At 39.4% G+C, this 22,299-nt stretch overlaps 1 long non-coding RNA gene across 5 annotated transcripts in view; it reads right to left on the bottom strand.

Annotated features, from left to right (window-relative positions):
• Positions 1-22,299, bottom strand: part of LOC103278547 (uncharacterized) — a 58,271-nt gene that overhangs the window by 15,859 nt on the left and 20,113 nt on the right. For 2 of the 5 annotated variants that reach the window (XR_010006053.1, XR_506132.3), the window contains one exon: positions 19,297-21,404. The exons of 1 other annotated variant lie outside the window; for it this stretch is intronic. This is a non-coding gene — a long non-coding RNA (uncharacterized LOC103278547). Of the gene's footprint in view, positions 1-9,625; positions 12,307-19,296; positions 21,405-22,079; positions 22,199-22,299 lie in introns of those variants that run through there. 2 more of the 5 variants (XR_010006052.1, XR_010006051.1) reach the window with 2 other exon arrangements.

Genomic DNA, 22,299 nt, shown 5'->3' on the forward strand with positions numbered 1-22,299 from the left:
GCACTGCTTCTCAGCCTGTGGGTCTCCAGATGTTTTGGCCTTCAACACCCATTAATCCTAACAGCTGGTAAACTGGCTCAGATTTCTGGGAGTTGTAGGCCAAAACACATGGGGACCCACAGGTTGAGAACTACTGTGGTAAGGTTTTCTGACCCACAAAAGAGAGTGAATTGCTCCTCGTAGAATCCTCCAGTAGAACAATTTTCTTCTAAATAGATTTTAAGGCCTCATTTGACTATTTGGCAGAAAAATGAAGCACCCTTCCAGCCATGTTGGGAGTTCTTGTTTTATTTTTCAATAGTCTATTATCCTTTTAAGGAACCTACAGCATAAAATTTTGCCCCAGACCTGCCAAAATTGGCCACCCTGCTGTAACGCATTCTTACTGACCTCAAACATCTGACTTATTCAAGTTGTCAGTGTGGGTTGGAATCCTATCATGTGGGAGGATCAAGCTCCAATCTGTTAGAGAATGATAGAGCAAGGCCACAAAAGGGAGAAAAAAATGAGTGTGGGGTTTTTTAACGGTTAAACAGCCTTTTTTTCCTGTACTGTCATAAGAAGGAAAAAAATACTTCCTGCCTGGCAGTTCATCATAACCTCTTTATTTAGTGCTGGACAGGCAGGACAGTGTTTAAACATTCATGATTTGAGGGTCTTCTGGGACTGGAGTTAAGTGCTTTACAGGAGAGATAATGCATTCTGTAGAGAGGCAAATGTGCCACGATTTCATCTAGGCAGAGTGCAAACCTTGTGGATCATCTTAGAGAACACAATATTTCCTAGTCTTGGAACAAAATAAATATGTATTAAAGCTCATGATTATATCCTTGGCAAGTAATAATGTTAACCATACCCTTGACATAGAAGCTCCCTGTATATCGTAATGTAGCTGCATGACACACATTTTAATAATATTGCTATCTGGACAAAGGTAATGAAACTGTCATAAAACTAGATGAAAAATTGGGAAAGTTTATACAAGAATTTGACCTTTGGGTTTTTTCCCCCTGGATGAAGTTGATTTGCAAAAATAAAGATAGGATTTTCCCTAGTCCAAAAAGAACTTCAATGGTAAGTAATAAATAATCTATTTAGACTGAAGGTCTAGAAATTCAGTTCAATTATGGGATGAATGTTATAGACCTTCTACATTTCAATACATAGCTGTCCTGCAGTTGAAATTTTCTTCAAAACAAAACAAGACCACCAAATTGTGATTTAAATTCATTCTGATCTGGCAAAAATTTCCATCTCTCAGATTAAATCAAGATTCATTTCCCCTTCATTATGTATGTTTCATTGCAAATGTCCACCACATTCATTGGTATCATTATCTGTGCAAAAAAATGTTTCCAGTCATGTATTCCTATAAAGCTTTTGAGACAGTTTTCAAATATCTTTTGTTTCATCCACCAGGCATATGAATTTCCCTGTGGATTGGGTAAACAAAGTCCCTGTCGCAGCCAACTGTGGAGTTTCTTGAAGAATTCATTATTGACAAATGATAAGAACCGAAATTCCCTTGAGGCTCAGAGCTGAGAAGAGAAACACTTTAGTGACCTTTTAACATTTTGATGTAATAAAAGTTTTTGTTTATAACACTGTTACACCACAGCCACACAACAATTGTAATGCATTGCGGTGAGTGAAAGGTAGTTAAGAAATAACTCCGGAGGAAAGACATGTTCTGGGGCTTCTGTGTGACTCTCAGCCATTATGGCTTCTGTTGAGTTTATCTAGAAGATGATGAGCTGACATTCAATCATATGCCAACTCAAAATTAAATCTTGTCCTCTGGGGTTGTTCCTGCTCATATTGCCTTAATAGTAGTGGCTTTTAAAGATCCCTCTGGCATCCTGGAAGGAGATAATGAGGAAAGAGTGTTATTCATTCTGAACTAGAAAGGTTCAGAAATGGAACAAATTCACATTATTCAACAGGAGCAGCATTTCCTCGATTTCTCTCAAAGATTCATTGATAACCTAAGAGGCAAAGATGGAGCTGAAGTGTTTCTGTTTACCTGGCCTTCCAATCTAACCTTTGTCTCACCAATCAGATTTTGATTACTGAAAGAGACATGACTTCCAGTCAAATGGTTCTGAGGTTAGACCTTGAACATAATGTTGGATTTCAGTTGAGAAAACAGTAGTTTCTTAGTCCTGATACCATTGCTTTTTTGATTGTATGATTTATTGCTCCTGATAGAAATGTATTTCTTTGTTCACTGTCCCTCTTTATTCCATGGAGAGTTCATCAAAATAGTTATTTAATTACACTGTGTCACAATCATATTGCTATGACTTTTCTATTAGAAATTTCTGTGCTATTTCTCTTATTCCTGCATTATCTTTAAACTCTATTAGTAATTTAAAGTGGAGGACAAAGGTTATGCACCTAGTAGGGCTGATGGAAATCTTCCAAAGCCACAGTAGGATATGAGCAATGGACTTCTTTCCTCTGCTAGGTGGGATGCATTTTCATGTATGCACAGCTAAAATTGCAAAAGGTGATTCATATAGTGACAGAAACAGTGGAAAGTTTGCATATTACCTTGTGTTTCTATTGTATAGTAAATCATAATCATCATAACCAGAATTTGAATTGCACCCAGATGAGAAACCAGTAAGGTGTTATAACAAATGAGCTGTATGCTTCCTGTAGCCAGACCTGGTTGAAAATCTTGCTGCCTCTCTCTGGACCAGATAAAGTTTTTGAATATTCTTCAAAGGCAGCCTCATGTACAGCATGTTGCCATAATTCAAAGGGAACATAACTAAGCTATGTGTCACTGTGGCCAGATCTGATATCTCTAGGAACTGCTGTCATAAACAAGCCTTGACAGTCTAAAAGGACTCCTGGCCATCAATGAGTATTCAGCTCAAGCTGTGAACCTGCATTTTTTTCCAGGGGAATGTAACCCTCTATAGCACAAGTTGAATCCCTATTCCCTGCTCTGCCTTTCAGCTGACTGAGAACATCTATCTCTTGTCGGGATTAAAGTTCTACTTGTTTCTACTCATTCAGTCCATTTTTGATTTCCAGAAATGGTTTGGAATCTAATGCCTGGGTTAGGGTAGAAAAGAATATTAGAGTATTTGATACCACTAAATCCCAAAACTATGAATGACTCTTTCAAGCATAGGGGGGAAACAGAACTCTGAGAGACCTCACAAACCAATGGCAAGGGATCAAGCAGAAGTCCTCTCGCACCACCTTCTGGGGTCAGCCCTCTAAGAAGAAACAAAGCCACAGTCTTTGTGGCTTTATCGCATTTCAGCAAGCCTTCCCAGAAGAATAGCAAGGCTAATGTCAAGTAGAATCCAGACAAGACAGAGGTCCTCCTGGTCAGTCGTAGGGCCGAACAGGGTATAGGGTTACAGCCTGTGTTGGATGGGGTCGCACTCCCCCTGAAGACACAGGTTCGCAGTCTGGGTGTTCTCCTGGACTCATCGCTGAGCCTGGAACCCCAGGTTTCGGTGGTGGCCAGGGGAGCCTTCGCACAACTAAGACTTGTGCGCCAGCTGCGCCTGTACCTTGGGAAGTCTGACTTGGCCACGGTGGTCCACGCTCTGGTTACATCCCGCTTGGATTGCTGTAATGTGCTCTACGCGGGGCTGCCTTTGAAAACGGCCCGGAAGCTACAACTAGTACAATGGATGGCAGCCAGATTAATAACTGGGGCGGTATACAGGGAGCGTACTACTCCCTTGTTAAGCCAGCTCCACTGGCTGCCAATATGCTACTGAGCCCAATTCAAAATGCTGGTCTTGGCCTACAAAGCCCTAAACGGTTCTGGTCCAACTTATCTGTCTGAACGTATCTCCTCCTACGAACCTACGAGAACCTTAAGATCATCTGGGGAGGACCTGCTCTTGATCCCACCCGCCTCTCAAGCGCGGCTGGCGGGGACGAGAGACAGGGCCTTCTTGGTGGTGGCTCCTCGGCTATGGAACTTCCTCCCCAGCGACATCCGGCAGGCTCCATCCCTTCTGGGGTTCAGAAAGAAACTGAGGACCTGGCAATGCAAGCAAGCATTTAAAGAATAAGTTTCGTTGGCTTCGATGTGGTCTGGATTAAGGTTTTTGTACAAGGTCTGGCGGATGAATGGCACAAGCAATTTGCACTCTTTTAATTTTGTTTATTGTATATTATGATACTATTTAAATGTTTTAATTGTTTTAATGTTATTTTATTGTATATTGGTGTATTGGCATTAATTGCCATTTTTGTAAGCCACCCTGAGTCCCCTCGGGTGAGAAGGGCGGGGTAGAAATGATGGAAATAAATAAATAAATAAATAAATAAATAAATAAATAAATAAATAGAAATAACAGACATGCAGTCGCTTTTTCCACTTTCTGACACAGGTTGAGATGACCAAAACTGTCTCTAGATTGTATTATGTGACATTGGCAAACAAGCATACGAGCAAAAGTCATGGTCCCTATTGCATGACATCATGCTATATCTGTCCCCAGCTACTGAAGGGCAAAACCCATCAATAGCCCCTTTTTACACGACAGTCCTGGGACTTACTTTGCGAGATGAGGTCCAAGCATTTCTGTGGTGGCATACTGGTAATGTCAGGGGATGGGGTTGTTCTCCTCTCCTACTCTCCCTGGCTGGAGAAAAATGAGGATTTGTGAAGTGTTTTTTAAAAAAAATTAAAAGAGGAGGAAGCAGCACAGTGAGGGAGCAAAATTAAGTTGTTTACCCAGAGGTGCAGCCTCACACTTTGAAACCATAATGATTCCATGAAGCCAGCAGTGGTGCAATGAAGAGGGTGTAAAATTGGTAAGCTGGCAATATCTTTGAATGCAGGAATATCCAGGGATAGCTGCATAATGTGATAAGATCATCTGTCTCATAGCAAAGAGTGAAATCAGATCACAATGAGTCTAGCTGATCTGTCTCATCAATAAACTCCTGGAGCTGACCCACCATGACATTATTTCAGTATCTTGTCCAAAAACAGAATAAAAGGTAAAGGTAAAGGTTTCCCCTGAAGTTAAGTCCAGTCGTGACCGACTCTGGGGGTTGGTGCTCATTTCCATTTCTAAGCCGAAGAGCCAGCATTGTCCATAGACACCTCCATGTGGCCGGCATGACTGCATGGAGCACCGTTAACTTCCCGCCGAAGCGGTACCTATTGATCTACTCACATTTGCATGTTTTCAAACTGCTAGGTTGGCAGGAGCTGGGGCTAACAGCGGGCATTCATTCCGCTCCCGGGATTTGAACCTGGGACCTTTTGGTCCGCAAGTTCAGCAGCTCAGCGCTTTAACACACTGTGCCACCATAACTAAAAGATACTGTGGGACCCAGGAAGGGATTATAACAGTCCCTTTTAGGCATGAAGAAACTGAATTCAACACTCCTCCTACCATTCATCCAGGCTTCTCTTTTGCTTTTTAAAAATATGGCAGTGTCCAGTATACTTATGATGGTTCTTACTTTCCCAAGACTCCTGGCCACATATTTAAATTGTACACATTTAAACGTATCAAATATCATTGGGCAAAGAGGTGCCAAAACTACTTCTACTGGATCAACATTAATTATAGCATCCAAGTCAAAATAGATGTAAGCAATTTTATCTGCAGCATGTAAGGCAAGTTGTGCACAGTGGGTTGTTGAGTGGGCTGGATTCTCCTCTCATGGGTCAGCATGTAAAACACCTTCTACCTTTTTCATTTCCATCTGCTGGAACAGAGGGTGACACAGAAATGGCCCCCTATTACTGTCTTCTTTGTGAACAGCCATCTGGTCAGAGCCTGAAAATTAGTCTTAAAGATTATTATAATGCCACCCTGAACCCAACTATACATGAGCAGAGAGGTGTCTCATCACTGCTCAGTTATGGGAGCATTTAGCATGGTGTTATACTCATTATTTATAAAAGTAAACTTCTCATGCTTTGCATTTGGCACAATTTTTTTCCAGAACTACCTCCAAGCACAGATCACTTCTTTCACTAATAGTCAATTCCACCATTTAATTGTTTAGTAGCAGCATAAAAAGTATAAAAGTATACAAGTATTAAAATGCTAAAGCTGAATTAACATATTTTGCAATGTGCTTACTTCCTTTCCTCCCCCCTCCTCTTTCCTCTTCCTTTTACAAAATTGCATCTCTTAGATTATAAACCATTATAAGAAAATGCAGACTGTCTTGAGTGTATTGGCAGAGTGGAAGTATATAAATAGAAGTGGTTAGTAAGTGAGGACAGGAAATACATGTTATGTTTCATACATAGCATGCAGTCACCCCACTTTTTACTCAGAAGTAAGTAAATGGGGTCACAAGACAGATCAGAACTACAATGTATGAAGAAAGAAGGTCCTCACTGATCATCTGTATCCCGTTTACCTAAATTCGAAATCCTGCCACTCCAAAAAATAGTACTTTGATGAACAGCTTTGCTCTTTGAATGAGGGATATCTTTAACACATAGAGGAATATCTAAAAGAGAACCAGTATTCCCAAGAAGTGCCTACTACTTATATCACTGACTATAAATCTTCTCCATGAAGATGTGATTCAGACCAAAATAAATACGTCCAATCATATCCCATTTGTGCTAGACTTCTGATGTGCGTCTTCTCTCGGCTGACAATCAGTGAAAGCTCTCCATTGTCAGCCAGCTCTGGCTCAGGGTACTTGCAGAGACAGCTTCCTCTGCATTGCCTCATTCATAGAACTTTGCAGATGGAGATGACATTGTCTTCACTCATTTTCCAATCTTTCTTACAAGAGAAAAACCAATAAAGATGAATGCTACAATAACGGCCCAATATCTTTTGATTATGATAATGAAAGACCTCTGTCTGGAAGCCACTTGTTAAAGCCATCAGTTTACCTGGCTCGAAGAAAGATAGCATCCAAATTAAATAAGTAAATTAATGAATAAAAGTGCTATACTTAAAATTCTGAATCACATGGTTCTGAGTCTTAAGTGCCACATCATATCTATTTTACCAAAGAGAGACCTTGAAAGGTCTCTGCATTGTATGATTAATGAAGTTTCATGCCAATTTAACTGTCATGGCTCAATACTATAGCATCTTGGTAGTTGTAGCTTTACAAAGTCTTTAATAGTGGTGTGTATTTGGGACTTACCTTGTCCCGATTTGTGTTCCAGCTTTCGGTGGGGTATAAGCTTTGGGCCTATGCACCCAGGCCTTGCAAGGCCTACAGCCAAGTCCTGAGTCCCAAAATATCATAGCTTTGAACTATAGAGGTTAAGGTGATGTCAAACTGCATTAATTCTACTGTATAGATACACCCAAAAAGTATATATGTGCACACACATGCACACCTTAATGCTGGTCATTGACCAAAATAAAATATTGAGTATTCTTATGCACACCCATACACACTAAGCAGAACAATTAAAACAATGAAACTAATCTCTTATTACTTAGGAGCTTAAGAAAAAAATATGAAACCGGTTACAGAAGGTTAGCCAGACATCAAAGGCAAAATAGAAAGAAGATAAATACCAGCAGACAAGTCGGGGGCGGGAGGAGGAAATCCCAGCAATGTTCACCAAACATTGATCTAAGTCATTGGCTGTAACTAGAGAGATATAACAGAGTATACTGTTATAACATTGAGATATAACTTAGTATTGTTCAGTATCTTGAGATGAAAGTAAAAAAGAAACCCTCCATTGAAAGACAGATACATCTTAATAGAAGTGTTCTGTAAAAGACACATATAAAACCTCTTGAGTAATCCAGTCATTTTCTCCTTTGCAGCTTGTCCTATATAATAGTGCTGTCCACAAAAAACACCTTGAAGATGCTGCACTTACATTTAAAATAGGCATTCATTCCATTCAAGGCTCTAAACTGGTTACTGGGGAGGGGATTGATACCTCTCACGAGTGTTGCTTCATTGTGGCAGGTAGCTGAAACAAATATATATATACCAACTTGTTCCAAATGAACATGGTATTGTTTGAAGGGGTTGTGATGAAAGCAATTTCTGTTTCAATAACCAATGTTTTGCTAACTGTTGCCTTCCTGCCTGAAAACATAGTGGGCAAACATTGCTGATAAGACCTTTTCAAGTGCTGCTCATTTAGTATTGTTGGCTTTTCAACAATATGACTCTTTGGTCATATTTACACGAACCACCAATGAAAGAATGCAATTTCAGTTGTGGAGACCATTTATATGGGTTTTATGTTTTGCTATTGTCATTTTTTTTTTTTTAAAAGTTGTTTGACTTCAGAGAGCTACTGAAATGAGGCTACAAATATTTAAATAACTAAAACAGATTTTTTTATTCCAAGCTAGTTTGGATTTGAGTACAGATTTTATAAGTATGATCACATAAATGCTTACCTATTAAGTTATGTACATATAATGATTTGACTTATTGACAGTTTACCTTTTACTTTTTTTGTAAAATAAAGCTAAAGGCTTTTTAAAAAGCAAAACAGGAAGAAATTACTTTTAGAGTGTGCCAAGAACAAGTACTATAGACAGACAAGGAAGTGAAAATATGTCAATGGAATTAGAATAATAATATCCTTGCATACTTGTTTCTTGCTGCTACTCTTTTCAGAGTGGTTCTCTGAGAACCTAAGAATATGTTTGCAAAAGCAGTTATAGTTTAAGATGTGATTCTGAAAACCCCTTTCTATTTACAAAGAAGATAACAACCACCTTAGAGACCAGGGGTGCTTCTAGACAGCACCAAAATCCGAATTTTAGAACCGAGTTAAAAAAATCCCAGGACCTGACAGCAGGTCCACACACAGACCTGTCAGTCCCGGGATCTGGTTCCCTGCTGAACCATATATGTTTATATCTTAATATAATCACAAGTAGGTTTGCATATGTGCATATGAAGTCCAGCGCATAATGGAGGGATTTTTTAAAGTTGGATCTTTCTTCCCCTTATTCTTAAGCCACAGAGCTACAAAGAGGCATGACCAGATGCCTTTGCTCACTTCAACAAAGTGCCCACATGGTCTGGGTCAAGGAGAGGGACCTCCATGTCCTTTTCTGCCTCCTTTTCTCAGGTCATGTGTATGAGTGTTCAATAGGAGTAAACTGAATTCAGCCTGACTAGATACAGGCCTGCACAACATACAACCCATGGGCCGCATGAGACCCACACAAGTCATTAGTATGGGCCACCAAGCACCCCCCCCCTTACTGCCACTTGCCCCAGCCCCTCCACCACCACCTGACCCTTTCCCTCACCATCTTGCCCCAGCCACCCCCTACCATCTGTGCTCCCCCTTGAACAGGCTATGCCTCTGAACCACAGTCTCTCAGCCTCAGAGGAAGACAAAGATAAATCTTGACAAGAAAACTCTGGGCCACCCTAAGTTTGAAGTCACTTGAAAGCACAAAACAATGACTCAGTTGAATCCACCTCAGTTGAATGCAGGACTGATCCAAAGTAGGAATGCTCTGGCCAAGCTCTTGTTTAAGGTTCCCATGTAGATGAGCTGTGTAAAATGTCATGAAATCTTTGACATTTCATGAAATCTATAACCGTCTGGATAGCAGGTTATAGTCTGATTAATTGTGATCTAAATTGATAGATACTGCATTCTGGAAATCTTTTCTTAAAAAAATAATCAAGATTTATATAAATGCCATAATTTTTCAACATTCTTTTACTATTACCATCACAAATCATTTTTAATCATCTACAATGTCTTGTTAAGAAATCGAGTGTGAAGGTGGGAATATGGGAGGTAACCATAATGCTTTGCTATTGTATGCAATTCAGTGAACTCTAGCCAATGACAACATCTCTCAATCTTTTTACTAGTTCCTGAAAACAGAATTCTTTATGATTAACACTCACCTTAAATACAAAATTGTCTTGTGGCATCTCACTAAAACAAAAAGTTTATTTCATTTAAATATGCATAGATGACAGTTTACTTTACAAGATATTTATTATATGTGAATTTTATTTCACTTCATTAGATATGGAACCCCTGTGGCGAAGTGGGTTAAAGCACTGAGCTGCTGAACTTGCAGACCAAAAGGTCCCAGGTTCAAACCCCAGGAGCCGCGGGAGCGGCCGCTGTTAGCTCCAGCTTCTGCCAACCTAGCAGTTCAAAAACATGCCAATATGAGTAGATCAATAGGTACCGCTCCGGCGGGAAGGTAACGGCGCTCCATGCAGTCATACCGGGCACATGACCTTGGAGGTGTCTACGGACAATGCCGGCTCTTTGGCTTAGAAATGGAGATGAGCATCAACCCCCAGAGTCAGACATGACTGGACTTGACGTCAGGGGAAACCTTTACCTCTTTTTCATTAGATATATGTTAGTCTTTAAGGTGCCACTGGGTCATTGATATTGGCCCACCTCCTCCTCCAAATTATTATAGCCATCTTGTAGAATTCATATACTAACTTTACATACCATGCATGCTTTAAAGATTCCTGATTGGGTCAGTGTAGATTATCTTTCTATCCATGCAAATATGACCATTGTGTTTATAGAGGTTGTGACAAATTCATCCCCTGATTACCAGCTGTATGGTGAAGAACACTCTAGGTTTAGCTACTTTGGTCCTCAGATGGCAAATGTATACTCTACCAATTTGGCTGCATGGCCCCTGATATGTAGTACCATACTGGATGGGTGAGAACTAAGGAGTTGTGCCTCCTCCTAATAGTGGCAGTTATAGAAATGTTAGGTCATCTTTAGTCCACAAAGAACAAGATTCTGCATGGTGAACATGTGAATATCGAACTCTCTGTTAAAGAAAATTAACATTCTATGACCTCTTCCCCCAACTCCAGACAGCAGAGAATTTTATTAAACCTATCTTTCAGAAATAAAGAGGTCTCCTACCTGGGCAGGAATGTCCCTAGTTTGTTATATGGCAAGGCCCTTCAAATAATTCAGACCAATCGGTCAGAGAGATACATTGTTTTGGTTTGTGCACACTCTGTGATCTTCAGACAATTCAGACCAAATGGACAGGGATATACTTTGTTGTGGTCTTCCATTTTACCTTGCCAAATTTGGCACAGGGAAGAGCCCTTAGGAGGATGAATAAGGTGTTTTGTAATTACCTAAATAGATAATTGGACCACTGTCTCACACATCCACCATTGTCTTTCAACAACCAGTGCTCTTCAGAGCAGACAGCTTTCAGCTTCCTCCAGGGGCAAACCAAGAATGGGCAACTTAGAAGTCCCTGAACAGACTCAGAAGTGGAGTGGGCAGATCAAAAGACAACTTGGCAAGGTGGCACTACCTGGAGGAATCCTCCACCTTGTGTGACTGTGGAGCTGAACAAACAACTCAGCATATGTATGCTTGCCCACAATGCCCTGCCTCATGTACGGAGGAGGAGTTGTTTAAAGCTACAGACAATGCGGTTGTTGTTGCCCGCTTTTGGTCCAAAACTATTTAGTTGCTTGTGATTTCTTTTTTTTTATTTCCATTATTTGAAATGTATTTGTTGTACAATGCTTTTGACATGAAATAAATAAATAGCTTTCAGTTTCAGAAGAGGTGATACATTGTCCTTGGGGAATTTGAAAGATGGAATGAGATGTCTTTCAGCAAGGCTGGTATGTAAAAAGGATGAAGCAGATGTTTGCTCCTTGTCAATGGCAAAAAGTACCAGTTATAGTGGACACCCTTTTGCATCCTTTGCTCTGAAACTGGCTCTTTTCATCCTAGGATCTGGGCTATGTGTGAAAGGAGACAGACTGTCCTTTATGTTGGCATGGGGGTTGTGTTCTCACTTAAATTCTATATTTGGGGGGGGGGGGGGGGGTCTGCCTTCCATTACATGGTGAGATAGTAGCAATCCAGTAACTGGGTGCCCTCAGGGCTCAGGTGCTTTGCCCATGGGAAGACTGCTGAGGAAATCATGGCTTGATGCTAGCCTCACCTGATCCCACATTAGGTTGCTCTCTCCTTACTCCTTTCCAGGTTCAACACAATTAAATAGGTTCTAGGTAAATAAAGTGGCCAATTACCTGTGTCTACTTTCATTATTCAATAGTTAGTCAGCAATCACATTTCTGAATACTAATGAATACTAACATCCTAAGTTTAATTTACAGTCTCCTTGTTTCACTTTGTAACCTTTACTAGTATAATCTGATATAGTGAGAGTATCTCTGTATTCGTTCGTATATATGAGTGACAAGTAAATTAGAGAATAGCTTCTGAAATTAGACAGACTCTGAGTCTCTTATTCACTCTGTGCAAGTATGGTGAATACATTCTTCTCAGCTTTGTAGTATTGATTTCTTCTAGAGGTGCTGACAAGGGTGCCATTTTGCTGAGGACAAGCACTACAGAGAGAGAGAAAGAAAGAAAGAAAGAGAAAGCTCATTCAAAATCACAGAAGTTCAAAGAGGCACTGCTTGTTTCTACTGTTCTCTGTTCAGAGAACCATGAAAACCATTTGTGATTTCTCCAATATAACTCCCACTCCATCTATTTTTCTAGACTGCTGCAATTAAGGGTATGCTTTTATGATAAAGATGTGTGTTAGATTTTGTTCTGTTTTCTGTGCAAAATAACTATGTGCATTTTTTGTACAGAATGAGTCTTAAATTGTGGTTTTTGAAGATTCTCTTGCAGTGGGAACAAAATAGTTGAAATTACTTGTTGCTACCTTTGAGAATAAATTTAGTAAAGAATTATATCCCCATTCCTCCTGAGTAGGAATGGCTGAAATCAGACAGAATGAAGCAGAGGCATTTATGACTCTGATGTCAGCATGGTAGTGAATGTGCAACAGATTTTAATATGAACTTTAAAGGTGTATCCAAGATTCTGATTAATATTTCCATTGTTTATGCAGTCCTTTGGATAGTTTATTTAAAATCTCATGTATAATCCAGAATAGATGCACTGTCCCTCTGAAATGGGAATTATCAGCTGCCACTGTGAACTACACAGATGTTTTATGTCTTATTAGACATGTATAAAATTGCATTTTTGAATTTATGTAAACAGAATAAGAACAATTGGATCAATGCAGACTGTTCTAACTTTGAAACATATTGCATCCTTCAAATAGTTTGATGCTGCTTATACACATCTGTTTATTCAGAGTATAAGTACTGGCTGAGAGCTACCCGATTTATTGATGAATTTCTCATCCATGTGCCCAACTTTTCTCTTCCTTGTAGACTAATGATACTGGATTCCTGACACATTTAAACATGAAATCTAATATTTAAAAATGAAAGCTTGGTTACCCAAGAAATAGCTAGTTGCTTCCACTTTGCCCTACCCAGTTGACCCGGTCAACATGTCTTGCTTCTTCAAAACATCACTAAAATTCTGAATTCAAGCACAAGAAACCAGGATCGACCATGGACAATTATTCCTGAATACATATAAATGTTGGAAATAATGCCTTTTATTGTTCAAGAAAGCTTTAGTCTGCAATGACTAAGAAGCAGTTCAGTAACACAAGGTTGGTATAATGTCCCATGAAAAATTATTTTACTGGGATAATGCTAGTAAACACTTAAACATTATCTCTCAATAATTTCTGTAATCCCTCTTTAATGTGTTGGATTTTATAGCCTACATGTAGCTTACTTAATGTGAATGAATTCTGTTCCTCGGTGTTTCAATTGTCTCAGAACCAATGGTTCCTTTTGAAGTTATTTTGCTTGTAGGCGTTATTCATTTGAAAGGGGGGGGAGAGAGATGAATCAATAAAGTTTTCATGCTCTCCTATTAGTCTCCATCTTTCTCAGCAAGTCGCACTGCATCAGAGTTTTGAATGGGAAAAAGAGAAGGACGGCCATTATTTTCTATAAAAGGCTGCCTCAGAATGGAAGGAGTTCCTCAGATCCTTACTAAATACATTGCAGGCTTTGCAGTACCTCCCTTTTAGATTTGGACTGGTGTTCAAGTATTCTGAGAAATGCTTCCATTATCACTGCAGCCATAAAAGAACATATTGTACAATTAATTGATAGTTCTCTTAGAGGGCTCTTCAGCCATTCAGTTGCTCTTTACAATTGTCTTTTATTCTTTCCTTCGATGCAAATTGTTTATTTCAGAATAGAATGCCTATATTATTGTCATGTGGACATAATGACTCTATTGCTGCTGCAACAGGCCTCATGGTGATCAGCGAAGAAAACAATGGGAGTGGGATGCACTACTCAGTGGAGCTTGGCACAGGCAGGATAGCCAGCCAGGACTTGAAATTTGCAAAGCAGGGAGTATTTTGGGTCTAATGAATGCAAGCAACAGAAGGAAGTAGGGGAGAAGAGAAAAACAAATTAGAAAAGCATGAAAAAAAATCAGAAGAAGGGAGCAATAGAGAAGAAGGAGCAAGGAGCTGCTTTTGCATTCCAACCTCCTTTCCTGTTGTTCCTGGAAGTTAGGAAAATAGGCTATGTCTGTGAAAAACCTACCTTGTTTGTTCAGCCTTTACAACAGTTTCCCTTCTAGTTTCTTTATTTAGTTGGTTGGTTTTCCATAAAAGCTATATTCTTTCAAGTGTTTTGAAAGGGAAAATTCTCATTTTCTTCTTGTTGTTTTTTAAAAACAGGGCAGTGGTTGAAGTCTCATAAAACTCTTGTTCTTTTCTAGATTTCCAGGCAGGAAGACAGCTCTCAGGGAGAGCAGCACTAGATGAGGAAAAGAAGGTTTCATCTCTGTGTATGTAGTGGTTCAAAACTGGACCCCATTTCTATTCTTTCCCAGCTAATAGCTCATTAGTTCTGTGTTACACTTGCGGGATGTTGATGTACCAAAGAGCTGGAGATAGGAGGGGAGGGGACTGTTAAGAGAGATTGTTGAGATATGTTCAGTTGGGTCTATTATGTCACTCAGGCCAAGACAGCATTGCAACTCATTATTTTTGTAACCAGCTAGCCTCTGTGAGAAAGGATCTTTTGGCAATGTGGACAGCAGATCAAGCCTGATCAGTTGTCCACACCTCCAGCATTGGAATAATTCCAGAACTTCCTGGAAGCTTTGAAGTAAATTTCGTATTTTGCTGACATGGAATAATGGCTGGATGGTATGTGACTGTATTATATGGTCAGTGTAGACTTCATTATATTAGTCTACATTGACCATGTAGTTCAGTTTCAAACTGCAGATGATGTCTCATTGGCACTCTGATTGTGTCAACCCATGAGCTTAGATAAATAAAGTTTTGCTCTGCTTGAACCCACTTCTCATTTTACTGTCTTCATGCCTGGCGCAGGGACAATCTCAAATTTCTACTCCACCTTTTTTATGATACCAACATTGACACCTACTTTTCTGGCACTTGTCTTTATGATATGATTGGTTTTACTTCTTGAAAATCTTTTATACTCCTGCAGAGAAAGCCTGTTAGTGCCAAATGATACTGAGTTCTAGTTCATTTCATGCCTCTTCTATAAGTAGTAAAAAAGTGGAAACTGAGAAAAGCCTGCCCCCACATTTTTGTGAAGTGCAGCGGAGGTTAGTAGTGAGAGCTGCTTGCTGAAAGTGAACACTTGATGGCTGTTTCCAAGTAGAGATAGACTATGTGTAATTAGTTTGGGCTCAGTATAGGCTCCCTCTAGACTCCTTACTACTTAACACAAGGAGATTAAAGTAACTGTAAGAGATTCCAGTGTCAGTGCCAGTATTTATGTTCTTCAGTGAGCCTGGAAAAATGTCCAAGATGAGAAACATATAAACATTTTATTTGCCCAACTGGCAGAAGGGAAGATAAAGTACAAATACAAGGTTGAAAAGGCAATCCTGTTTACATTCATTGCTTATGTAACTAATGGTAGCATATAGAATAGATTTATAGTGTCATCATATACCCACTTTTCTGAGAGTAAATTTTTGGAGGCACATCAGTGTGAATTCTATTTGTTACTCCCACCTTGCACTTAGCATTGTCATACAGAGGCTGTTTTTTACAGCAAATCTGTCTGGAATTTCCAGATTCAGTTAGGGATTCCTTTGACTCCAGATTGCAAAAAAGAGACTGTGTTCCTAGTGTTTTCTCTGAAAGACTTTGTCTTACAGAGTCGAGGGGTTGAAATCACGCAACTCTCCAGATTTGGTGAGCTGCAGTTTCTAGAAACCCTGGTCAGAATAGGTGATGGGAGTACTACTGCCGCAAGCAGTAATGAATTACATTTGTAAGTAATTGTAATTGTTACTTTTGGAACTGTATGTTGGGTATTGAATTGTTGCCGGTTGTGAGGCTGCCCTGAGCCCCCTTCGGGGTGAGAAGGACGGGATACAAGTATCCCATTATTGTTTTTATCTGGTATTATCTGTGAGCCGCCCCAAGTCCCCTGGAGATGGAGGCAGGGTATAAATAACATTATTATTATTGTTATTATTATTATTATTATTATTATTATTATTATTATTAAATAAATAAATATCCAGAATGATCCAAAGGGTTGCAGGTACCCAGTAACTGATATATTATGCCTGATATGCACAAACAAGTACAGTAGAGTCTCACTTATCCAACGTTCTGGATTATCCAGTGCATTTTTGTAGACAATGTTTTCAATACATCCTGATATTTTGGTCTAAATTCGTAAATACAGTAATTACTAAATAGCATTACTGTGTATTGAACTACTTTTTCTGTCAAATTTGTTGTATAACATGATGCTTTGGTGCTTAATTTGTAGAATCATAACCTAATTTGATGTTTAATAGGCTTTTCCTTAATCCCTCCTTATTATCCAACATTTTCATTTATCCAACGTTCTGCCGGCCTGTTTATGTTGGATAAGTGAGACTCTACTGTAGTTACTTTTTACCTTTTCATGATTTAAGTACAATAAGATAGTAACAGAAGCAGACATACAGTACATCTAGCATAATCATTATCTCCCATCAAATCCTACTTATTCTTTGTCATTGAATCTTACTGGACAACTGGTAGAATAAATAAAGCTTCTTAAGATTCAATTCTTTAGGTAAAAATAAAGTACACCCATCTGATTTGTATACACATTTGCATGTATCTGTAATAAATGGTAGAGTAATATGTATACCAAATAATTGATTTAAAATAAATTTCTTTATGGTTTATTATCAGTAAATGTTTGCTTTGTATACCTATTTTATACACCTATATACCCAGGGTCACATAGAAATTTCTTAGGTGGAAAAGGGTCACAAGTGAAAAAAGTTTAAGAAGCTGTGCAACAGAACAGGATAGTAAAGCTGTGTATCCAAATTTCTAACTTATGAGAGTCTCCTTGGATGTCATCACAACATGGTATCTTTAGCAGCAGCATCGTTACTGTAGGAAATGCAAAGCACAACTTGCTGGGCCACCATTATCATGAGAACAAGTGGTAATTTGAAGAATTATAGGATATAAACCTAGAAGCTTCTGCTGTGCCTAACAGTTGGCAGCTAGCTACAGTGCCTGCTGCTACATTTTTGTGTGGCATCCCAGTGTTTCATTCTTTTTGCCTTTAAAGAAAAAAGCAAACCATTCTTAGAAGGTTCAAGGGAATGAAGAAACATTTGGCAACTTTTTACAGTACAAAAATAGCTGTTCTAGACTGTTTTTTTTTAAAAAAAAAATCTGTCAGAATTAAATACGCTATATGAATATTTCACATAGCATGACTATATCATAACTCAATCCTACATAGATTTTCAACAGTTTGAGGAAAGTCAAGATAGCCAACCAACTTTGTTGGGGGGGGGAGTCGCAAGGGGGGGGTCACCAAAGACCATCAGAAAATACATATTGCTCTTTGATGGTAGGCTAACTATAAATCCCAGCAACTACAACTTCCAAATGACAAAATCAATTCAAATTGTATTCAAATTTGGGTGTATCAAGTATTTGTGCCAAATTTGGTCCAGATCTATCATTGTTTGGGTTCACAGTGCTGTTAGATCCCAGCCAGCCAAGGCACCAAGGCCTGCAGTGTTTCGGGACTTGCACTTTGACACAGATAATGCTGAGGATTTTACTGACATTACACCCTCCACGAAGGGGCCTTTACAGCTGCAGGTGCCCGAAGATATTGACTCTGGAGACTTGCTAATTGGAGCCAGATGTTGAAGAGACGCCTGGGAACGGGGTTTTTAATCGTAGAGATTTTGTAACAGAGAAAGAAGTGCAAAACAAGAAATCCGACGGAGCCAAAGACTGGCAAATAGATGGGATAATGGTTAGTGTTCCCTTGGGAAAGTTTTGGGAGTTTGTACTCCCTAAATTCTGAACAGTCCAGAATCTGTTAAAAGTGTTTTGCTCAGTAGATTTCCTTGCGGTGTCAACGTTGCTTTCTTGGAGAGAGGTTACTCCATCTCCAGCTCCTGTTCCCAAGCCAAGTATTTCAGTTCCAGTCAGGCTGTGCCGTGCTGCGACTCTCAAACAGACCTTGACTTTACTTCAGTTGTTATTCTTGTTCCTGTTTCAAGTTTGCCTCAGCTTTGACAACCTTGCTGCCTTGATTGTTACGAAGTATTTCCAGTGGATTGAATTCTGTTTCCTGACAACCTTGTTTCCCTGTTTCAACTCATGGACTTTGATTTCTTGGGAGAGCTATCAAGCTCTCATTGTGGATTATAATATTGGCCCTTTCCTTTCCCTTCACCCATTTGGAACCATCATTGACTTTCTAAAAAGAACTATTCCTTACTCAGACTCTATACCTAATTTCCTTTGGATTTATAATTGTTTTAATAAAGATATAGTGTGTTATATTGGCTCTTGTCTGGTTTTCGAGTGCTCACGCTGCTTTGGGGTGCAACAAGTGCTCTCTGAATGTAGGTGAACTACATTTCTCCAAAATCACTGTCAATTCTTCCCATATCTATCCAGTACTTTCTGTTGGTCATGGGGGTTCTGTGTGGGAAGTTTGGCTCAATTCTATTGTTAGTGGGGTTCAAGGAATTTTTTGATTGTAGGTGAACTATAAATCCCAGCAACTGCAACTGCCAAATGTCAAAGTCTATTTTCCCCAAACTCCACCAGTGTTCATATTTGGGCATATTGAGTATTTGTGCCCAAGTTTGGTCCAGATCCATCATTGTTTGAGTCCACAGTGCTCTCTGGATGTAGGTGAACTACAACCCCAAAACTCAAGGCCAAGGCCCACCAAACCCTTCCAATATTTTCTGTTGATCATGGGAGTTCTGTGTGCCAAATTTGGTTCAAATCCATCGTTGGTGGAGTTCGGAATACTCCTTGATACTAAGTTAACTATAAATCCTAGCAATTACAACTCCCAAATGACAAAATCAATCCCCCACCAATATTCAAATGTGAGCGTATTGGGTATTTGTGCCAAGTTTGGTCCAGTGAATGAAAATATATCCTGCATATCAGATATTTACATTACGATTCATAACAGTAGCAAAATTACAGTTATAAAGAAACAACAAAAATAATTTTATGGTTGGAGATCACCACAACATGAGGAACTGCATTAAAGGGCCGTGGCATTAGGAAGGCTGAGAACCACTGAGTTAGAAGAAGTCATATGGTATCACAAGAATGCTGTAAAGCAGAGATGAGCAATTGCCATAGATGGGAGAGCTGCAGTGATCTTTGTATAATCTCAGACAGCTGAAGCCGCTCCAACAACAACAACAACAACAACCATATAAACCATTATTCTTTTTTCTTTTCTTTTACTGCAAATGCTCATACAAACTCTCTCTATTCCAGCAATGGGGACAGAGCCCAATTTTACATGTGTTCTCTATCAGCCAGCTTCACCGGCATGCATGATATAATTATTAAGTCATATTGCAGTACATTCAGTTTTGCTTTTGGTTGATTTGGTTATTTTTGTTTGGAGAGCATTGAGAGGCAGAAAACCTTTGCATTTTTTAGAGCTTTGGGTACTTTTCTGAAGGCCTGTGGACTACATGTTATCTACCTATGCCATAGGGCATATGAACCAAATCTTGCCATGTCATTACCTCTCTTCGGTAAAAGACAGTAAAAGACAAATTAAATTATAGCTTTATCTAAATGTTGATTTCTGATTTTATTTCCTCATTGTACATGGCTCCTTTGGGAGCTAAAAAAGAGTCCACAAAACATGGCAATGTTTTACTCTATGTTTTTAACAGCTGTGAAAGGCATTTTTAGTTTTAAAATCCTCTTTTGAAATGAAGATGTGGATGGCCTACAGAGCCATATGTGGCCCACTTACTTCTCTTTGTTCACTGATGTTCATCATCACTACTTTCATGGAATTTTAGATTCATTAAGCCATAGAGTTAGAAGGGACTGGAGGGGAAACTAGACCAACTCATTGCCATGCAGCTTTAGATAGTTAAACATTTCTTAGGGCCCTTCTACACTGCCATATAATCCAGATTGTAAAAACAGATAATCCAGATTATTTTATTTGAAATGGATTATATGAATCTACAGTACCAAAGCAGTTACTATACTCCCAACTCAAGAACGGAAAATGGAATATTGATGGAAGCCCTAGCCCTCGAGCACTCTAACGAGGTCAGCTGTGACCAGCAGTGCTGTGGAATTTGAAAGGAATGAATGGAGGTGAACAGGGGGCAATGTACCAAGAGGAAGGTGCATCAAGCCAACCCTGACCGGGACCACCTTCCACCTGGAAACTGATGTCCTCACTGTGGAAGAAAATACGGATCAAAGCAGATAATCTGGATTTTATATGGCAGTGTAGAAGGGGCCTTCTTATTGTGTATACATTTATACATTTTGGATAATAAAGCAATTGCTTCCTCTGAATTATATATGCTGAAATTTATTTAATTAAATCCATTGTGGAGGAATTTTAACTATTCATCAGTTTTATTTGATTAGGGTATGGCTTACTATTTTGGTTCCCTAAATGACAAAATCTTTAAGTACCTTAATGCTATTAATTAACAGGGAACCTCTCTTTTCAAAACAAAGGAAAGTGTTATCATCCAAATTAAAACAAAATTTAAAAGGAAATGTGCTGTGCATTTTATTCTATCACCATGTGAAATATTTGACATATTTACCCTTAAATTTATCTAGACATTCTGATGGGAAGCAACAGTACATCACCAGAACAACAAATAAAAGAGGCAGTCAAATTAGACACAATATGCCTTATGGAATGTAGGCAGTGAGCACGAAAAACTCCAGATCTTAACAAATTTATGTCTTCCTGAAAGTCAACCAGATTAACAGCATGGGGGCATCTTTTGCAGCAGGAGGTAGAGGGAAAGAATCCTCTAAAGCTGATGCTCTACTCCCGCTGAGTTGTTCCATTTCCAGTGGTAAGACATCAAGCAGGCCCAGTAGAGTGCTCACAAATGCATTCGTGCCTCATGCCAAAAGTACCAGGAAATGAACTAACAGAATGAACAAGTGGTCTTCTGAAGGAAAGGGACCAACTGTATGTTTCAAAGTCTAAGTGCAAAGAAAATCCACTGCAACTTCTAAGTGTGTTTTGGTGATGATATTCTGATGGAAAGAGCAAAGAAAAGAGCAAACATAAGAAGTTGATAATGAGCTAGTACAACAGATACTATTACAGACAGAATACTAAAGACACTCTGCAAAAGAATTACTAGAATAAGAGCATGTCAGCAGGGATAGGAATCATGCTTAATGGTGTATAGGAGAGCTCCTGCTAGGAGGAAATTGAGCAATTATAAAGAAGAGAGCAGAGTGACAAAAACAGAAACACTCAGAACTACCAAGAGGTGGTCAATCATTGTGAGAAATCAATAGTATCTCAATTCTAAACAAGTTTCTTTCATTGGCTAAATATTGTTTCTCATTTGTGGATCTCTCCCTCCAATTTGGGGACTCCTCAAACCATGGAAGAATCAGACTTTTGATAGGCATATACAACATGGCTGGAGAAAATTACTTACCTATTAATTTAAAGATGCATTTACCCTCAAATTTCCCAAAGAAGCAAATAACTATCCAACTGAAATGAGAAATAACCTTATCACAGCTGTCACTATACATGCCTTAAAGCCATGGAACTCCCGCCCCCTCTTCCGAGTCCACGTTTCTCGGCGTGGCCGGCTGGAGCGGCAGCATAAAGGAGCCTCACTGCCTCTTCCATGCTCCTCTGCTGCGCCCAGCCTCACTCTCTCTCTCACCCTCCCTCCCTAGCTCACTTACCGGGCAGAGCGGCTTTCCTTCTTCCCTGCCTGCAGGAGCAGAGGCAGCCAGGGCAACATGGCAGACACAAAGCAAGGGGCCCGCTGGCACTGGTAAGAAAGGCTTCACTCTCCCTGGGGCTTGCAAGGGGGAGAAAGGCCACTTAACTATTAAAATAATGTTTAGATATTAAAATAAAAAGAGTGCCGCTACTTCGCGGATTTTCGCTTATCACGGGTGG

This window comes from Anolis carolinensis, chromosome 4, assembly GCF_035594765.1.
Source record: "Anolis carolinensis isolate JA03-04 chromosome 4, rAnoCar3.1.pri, whole genome shotgun sequence".
NCBI lineage: Eukaryota > Metazoa > Chordata > Lepidosauria > Squamata > Dactyloidae > Anolis > Anolis carolinensis.